Source organism: Suncus etruscus, chromosome 1, assembly GCF_024139225.1.
Source record: "Suncus etruscus isolate mSunEtr1 chromosome 1, mSunEtr1.pri.cur, whole genome shotgun sequence".
Lineage (NCBI taxonomy): Eukaryota > Metazoa > Chordata > Mammalia > Eulipotyphla > Soricidae > Suncus > Suncus etruscus.
The window spans coordinates 117,300,058-117,306,622 of NC_064848.1; positions in this window are offsets into that span (position 1 = coordinate 117,300,058).

Sequence of the window (6,565 nt, forward strand, 5' to 3'; positions counted from 1 at the left end):
TTTTATTTTTAATTATAAGAACAATGATGCAAAGAGGACAAGGTAAAGTTACAGTGAAAGAACAATCGCCCATAAACAGATTTCTCAGAAGAAATACCCTTGCTGACGCCTAAATATTGAACTTACAGTCACAAAAACATTAAGAAAAATGAGGCAGAACCCATGTACAATTACTTTGTCCACAAGTCCCCAGATTGTAGTACATTATAACATTTCTTAGCAGTACACAAAGCAACCTAAAGCCATGAGATTTATGTGACTCCTTAACTTTGAAGGCATATTATTTTTATATATTCATGCACATACATATTAGTTTAAGTTAACATCAAAAGTTTAAGAGTTTTTTTAAGGTTTAGTCAAAAGGGCACAGTAAAAACGATGTTAGAGTGGCAAATATTGTTTGCATAGGCCCACCAAAATATGGGGGTCATAGAAAGGAATAGCCTTGATCTAATACAAGGAGACCACTACCCCTGAAGTTTCCTGGCATAAGACCAACTCTAGACTCCAGGCAAACTAGTTTATTCAATCCAAGTCATTGTCTGTAGTGCCACTACAGTTTTATTTTTCACGCAGTCCTATTGTTGGCATCAGGTTTCTGTATTAAAGATTCTGGAATCTGCACATCCTACATTGAAGTCAGGCTGGTGTGGAGTATCCTCTAGTTTCACCTCACAATTAAGGGGCAATACAGCAAGCCCTGTCCAGTAAGCAGGTCATTGTTCTTGTTAAGTCTTCTCAGTGTTAAGGGAAGTCTCTTTTGAGTAGATCGATGTCAGAGCAGCTGTAGGGTCTTCCCTGGTAGAGAATTGCCTCCAGGTGATGTTATAGACAACCTTGGATGTTTTGTAGATGTCTTCTCTAGATCAGAGGTGAATGGAGAATGCCCATTCTTCTGAGGCCTGTGCCAGGTCTTTATGTCAACACCCATTCTTGATAAAAACTCTCATCAAGATGTGAATAGTAGAGGCAATCTATCACAAGCCAATGCAAATATTATTCTCAATGAAGATAAACTAAAAACCTTTCCTCTAAATTCCAGTACAAAACAAGGCTGCCCCCTCTCACCACTCCTATTCAACATAGTTTTAGAAGTTCTTGCCTTAGCTAATAGGCAAGAAAAAGAAATCAAGGGCGTCCAAAAAGGAAAGGAAGAAGTCAATTTCTCACTGTTTGTAGATGGCATAATACTATATTTAGAAAACCCTAAAGTCTCTAAAAAAAGCTTCTAGAAACAATAGATTCATATAGCAAGGTGGCAAGCTACAAAATTAACATGCAAAAATTAATGACCTTATACACCAATAATGAAAGAGAAAAAATGGATGTCAAAAAAACAATCCTATTTACATTAGTGCCACACAAACTCAAATATCTTGGAGTCAACTTAAGAAGTTAAGGACTTATAGAAAAAAAAAAAACTACAAAACACTGCTTCAAGAAATAAAAGAGGATATACGGAAATGGAGGCATATACCCTGCTCATGGATTGGGAGATGTCTTTCAAAAGACTCTCCAGGTATGAGCATAGAGATTGTGTTCAATGGCGTCTTTTGGGTGGGTCTAAGCCCTGGAGATCATGTTTGATGGAGTCTTCTTGGCTGTCTTTAAGAGAAAATCAGACAGGAGCAAAGAAGCAGTCTCTTATAAGGCTCTGTGGATTTGGGCCCTGGAAATTTTATTTGTTGGTGTGTTCTTGGTGTGTGGTTGGGCCCTGGAGATTATGTTTGGTGACATCTTCTTGGCTATCTTGGGGATAACAGCAGACAGGGAGCAAGGCAGCAGTCTTTTCTATGACTCTCCTGTGCAGCAGGGATTAGCACTCACCTTATTAGGTGGGGCCCTCACTGGGTTTGGGCACGGAGATTATGTTCAATGGCGTCTTCTTGGCTTTCTTGGAAAGAAAAGCAGACAGGGACAAGGCAGCAGTCTTTTATAAGTCTCTGTGTTTGGTTCCTGAAGGTTGTGTTCATGTTGTCTTCTTGGATTATTGACTGGGGTCTTACCGGGTTTAGGCCATGGAGATTATGTTCAGTGGCGTCTTCTTGGCTATCTTGGGAAGAAAAGCAGACAGGTAGCAAGGCAGCAGTCTTTTTTAAGGCTCTCCTGTGCCCTATCACAGGGCAGAGATCAGCACCCACCTTATTGGGTGGGCCCTTACTGGGTTTGGGCCCTGGAGATTGTTTTCAATGGCGTCTTCTTGGCAGGTTTGAGCCCTGGAGATTATGGTCTATGGTGTTTTCTTGGCTGTTTGGGGGAGAAAAGCAGACAAGGAGCAAGGCAGCGTCTTTTATAAAGCTCATGGGCCTGGAGATTATGTTTGATGGCATCTTCTTGGCTTACTGGGTGGGACCCTTACTGGGTTTGGGCCCAGGAGATTATGTTCGATAGCATCTTCTTGGCTGTCTTGGGGAGAAAAGCAGACAGGAAGCAAGGCAGTATTAATCTTTTATAAGGCACTCCAAGTTTGGATCCTGGAGATTGTGTTCAATGGTGTCTTCTTGAATGTTTGGGGGAGAAAAGTAGACAGGAAGCCAGGCAGCAGTCTTTTATAAGGCTCTCTGTGTTTGGGCCCTGGGGATTGTGTTCAATGGCATTTTGGGGGCAGGTTTGTACCCTGGAAATTATGTTCGATGGCATCTTCTTGGCTCTCCAAGAATGGGCCTGGAGATTATGTTCTATGGCATCTTCTTGGCAGTCAGGTTTGGGTCCTGGAGATTATATTTGATGGAATTTCTTGTCTTATTGGATAGGGCCCTTACGGGTTTGGTCCCTGGAGATTATGTTTGATGGTGTCTTCTTGGCTTTCTGTGCTCGATGAAATCTTCTTGGCTGTCGGGTTTGGGACCCTGAGATTTTGTTCGATGGCGTCATCTTGGTTTATTGGGTGGGGCCCTTAACGGGTTTGGGCCCTGGAGATTATGTTCGATGGCCTTGACCTTCTTGGCTGTCTTGGATAGAAAAGCAGACAGAGAGTCAGGCAACAGTCTTTTGTAAGGCTCTCCTGTGCCCAATCACAAGTCAGGGATCAGCACCCATGTTATTGGATGGGACCCTTATCGGGTTTGTGCCCTGAAGATTATGTTCGATGGTGTCTTCTTGGCTGTCTTGGGGAGAAAAGTAGACAGGGTGCAGTGTGGCAGATCAGGAAAAAGGCAGCAATCTTTTATAAGGCTCTTCAGTTTTGGCCCTGAAAATTATGTTCGATGGTGTCTTCCTGGCTTATTGACTAGGGTCTTACTGGGTGGACAGGAAAAAAAGTAGACAGGAAGCAAGGCAGTAGACTTTTTCAAGGCTATCCGGGTTTGGGCCCTGGAGATTGGGTTCCATGGCGTCTTCTTGGCTGTCTTGGGCAGAAAAGCTGACAGGGAGCAAGGCAGCAGTCTTTTATAATGCTCTCCTTTGCCCAATCACTAGGCAGGAATCAACACACACCTTATTAGGTGTGGCCTTTACTGAGTTTGTGCCCTAGAGATTATGTTAGCTGTTGTCTTCTTGGCTGTCTTGGGGAGAAAAGCAGACAGGGAGCAATGCATCATCTTTTATATGGCTCTCCTGGTTCTGATCCTGGATTGTGTTTAATGGCGTCTTCTTGGTTATCTTGAGTTTTGAGAAATTAAAATATGTCTAAAAAAGAATATTGAGTTCATTTTACTGAAAAATAGATTTTTGTAATAGTTTTTCAAATATATCTCAAATCTGATTGCCATGCCTTTCTTTCAGTTCGTAAAAGGACTTTGGAAGCATTTAATATAATGTATACTTATTTTTGTGCCCTAATTAATTTGGGGGTGGGGAACAGGCACTACTTCTGGCTCTGTGCTAAGGGATCACCCTAGTCGTGCTTGAGTGGCTCATATATGATGCCAGTGCAATCCATATGAGGCTTGCTGCATGCAAGGCAAAAGCCCAACCTTTTGTACTCTGTCTCTCTGGCCCACCTTATTTTTTAAATTATTTTTACATTTTATCATAAATGCATTAGAAAAAATTCTAATATCAATATTATGTTTGGAGAGTGCAAAATGAGAAAATAGATAATATATACTTTAGTTTATGAAAATATAATGTCATAAATCTTGGAGACAAATGCTTTTATTGCACAGAATATGCATATTTCTTGTTATTTTATTCTAAAATAACTTTAATATGTAATTTTAAATACTTAAAATTTCCTTGTTTCAAAATTGATTTTAAAATGAAACTAAGCACGAGGGGTTAGAGCAATAGCACAGATTGTACAGCATTTGCCTTGCACCCAACTGACCTGGGTTCAATACCCAGCATCCCATATGGCCCCCTGAGCCTGCAAAAAGTAATTTCTGAGCACAGAGCCAGGAGTACCTTGAGTGTTGCAGGGTTGTGGTCCAAAATAAAAAACAAACAACTTTATAAAAACACACAATTAGGCACAGATTTAGAAACTAGACCACTCATTTTAAATTAAAAAAAAAAAAAAAAGAAAAGACACTTGGGCTGGAGAGATAGCACAACAATAGGGGGTTTGCCTTGCAAGTGGCCAACCCAGGACCAGCGTTGATTTGAATCCCAGCATCCCATATAGTTCCCCATGCCTGCCAGGTGTGATTTCTTAGCACAGAGCCAGGAGGAACCCCTGAGCGATGCCAGGTGTAGCCCCAGAAAAATAAAAAATGAATTAAAAAAAGACACTTAAAGATATTCAGTATCTTGAATTTTTCTTTGGTTGCAGAAGTTACTCTACATTTCATGCTATTTTTCTTTTTGGTTTTTTTTTCGGGGGGGGGGCACACCATTTGATGCTCAGGGGTTACTCCTGGCTAAGCGCTCAGAAATTGCCCCTGGCTTGGGGGACCATATGGGATGCCGGGGGATCAAATCACGGCCCTTCCTTGGCTAGCACTTGCAAGGCAGACACCTTACCTCTAGCGCCACCTCACTGGCCCCCGACATTTCATGCTTTTTGACATAATCCAGTTTGTTGTTGTTGTCATCGGTCTTATTGTTGCTACTACCTAAACCCTCACTACAGAGTTGTAAAATAAATCCCCATGAATTGTGAGATCACCCCATGCACCACACTTCCACCCACAGGAGGATGGGTCTAATGCAGGTAGGGTAGCCATGAAGAATTAATAAACGAAGCCAGTCCAGAGAGTCATGGAGTCAGTGTACTTTTCGCCTCATGGCCTCTCTGAGCATGCCAAGTCAAAATTGATTCTGTATTAAGCCCAGTACAAAATTCAACCATGTGGGGCAGAGAATTTGATCCAGGTGGGCTTTTAGAGATCAAAGAGGTTTATGGGAAAGAAAAAGATGGGGGAATGCCTTTGTTTTGGTTTGATAGCCGAGCATCATCCTACACACAGTCAAATCCCTTGACACAAATACTTCTTCAAGATAGAAAGAAGTATGTATGTGTGTGTGTGGGGGAGGCATTTCCTGTTTAGTCCAGGCTACATGATAGTACTGTTTATTATTGTTTGAGGATTTGTGATTTACAGTACTGTTAATGATAGGTGTTTATGCATATAGTTCCAATACCACACCCATCACTATATGGCAAGATCTTTGGCAGGCAGAGAAGGGCCATTTACAGACCATACATTGGTTTTTGTTGTGGTAGTTCTGGGATTTAAAGTTTCCCTATAGCTGATTTTGTTCTTTATGGTTTTTTTTTTTTTAGCTTACTCCTCTTCAGCAGCATAATCTTTTTTTGTTTGTTTGTTTGTTTTTTTGGTTTTGGTTTTTCAGGCCACACCCATTTGATGCTCAGGGGTTACTCCTGGCTAAGCACTCAGGAATTGCCCTGGCTTGGGGGGAACATATGAGAGGCCGGGGGATCGAACCTCGGTCCTTCCCTGGCTAGCGCCACCTTGCCGGCCCCATCAGTAGCATAATCTTATTGTGTCTCACTAGATGCATTTTTTTGCTCTGTAAAATACCATATTTTTTGCTCTGTAAGATGTACCTGACCATAAGATGCACAGTTTTAGACAAAGAAAACAAGAAAAAAAAATCTAAAGTAACTGATGCAACACCATCAGACACCAATAGTAAAGCAAATAGTGCAATGCTAGATGCCATCAGGAGACGTCAGCTGGGAACAACCAGCCTTCAAGGCCAACGTATATTCTAATCCCCTGATACACAGCTGGTTAAACACATTTACCTAACTTTTTTTTTATATTAGAAAATAAAACAAGGGGTCAGGGGCTGGAGAGATAGCATGGAGGTAAGGTGTTTGCCTTTCATGCAAGAGGTCATCGGTTCGAATCACAGCATCCCATATGGTCCCCCGTGCCTGCCAGGAGCAATTTCTGAGCCTGGAGCCAGAAATAACCCCTGAACACTGCCAGGTGTGACCCAAAAACCACAAAAAAAGAAAGAAAGGAAAGAAAGAAAGAAAGAAAGAAAGAAAGAAAGAAGAAAGAAAGAAGAAGAAAGAAAGAAAGAAAGAAAGAAAGAAAGAAAGAAAGAAAGAAAGAAAGAAAGAAAGAAAGAAAGAAAGAAAGAAAAGAAAGAAAGAAAGAAGAAAGAAAGAAAGAAAGAAGAAGAAAGAAAGAAAGAAAGAAGAAAAAGAAAG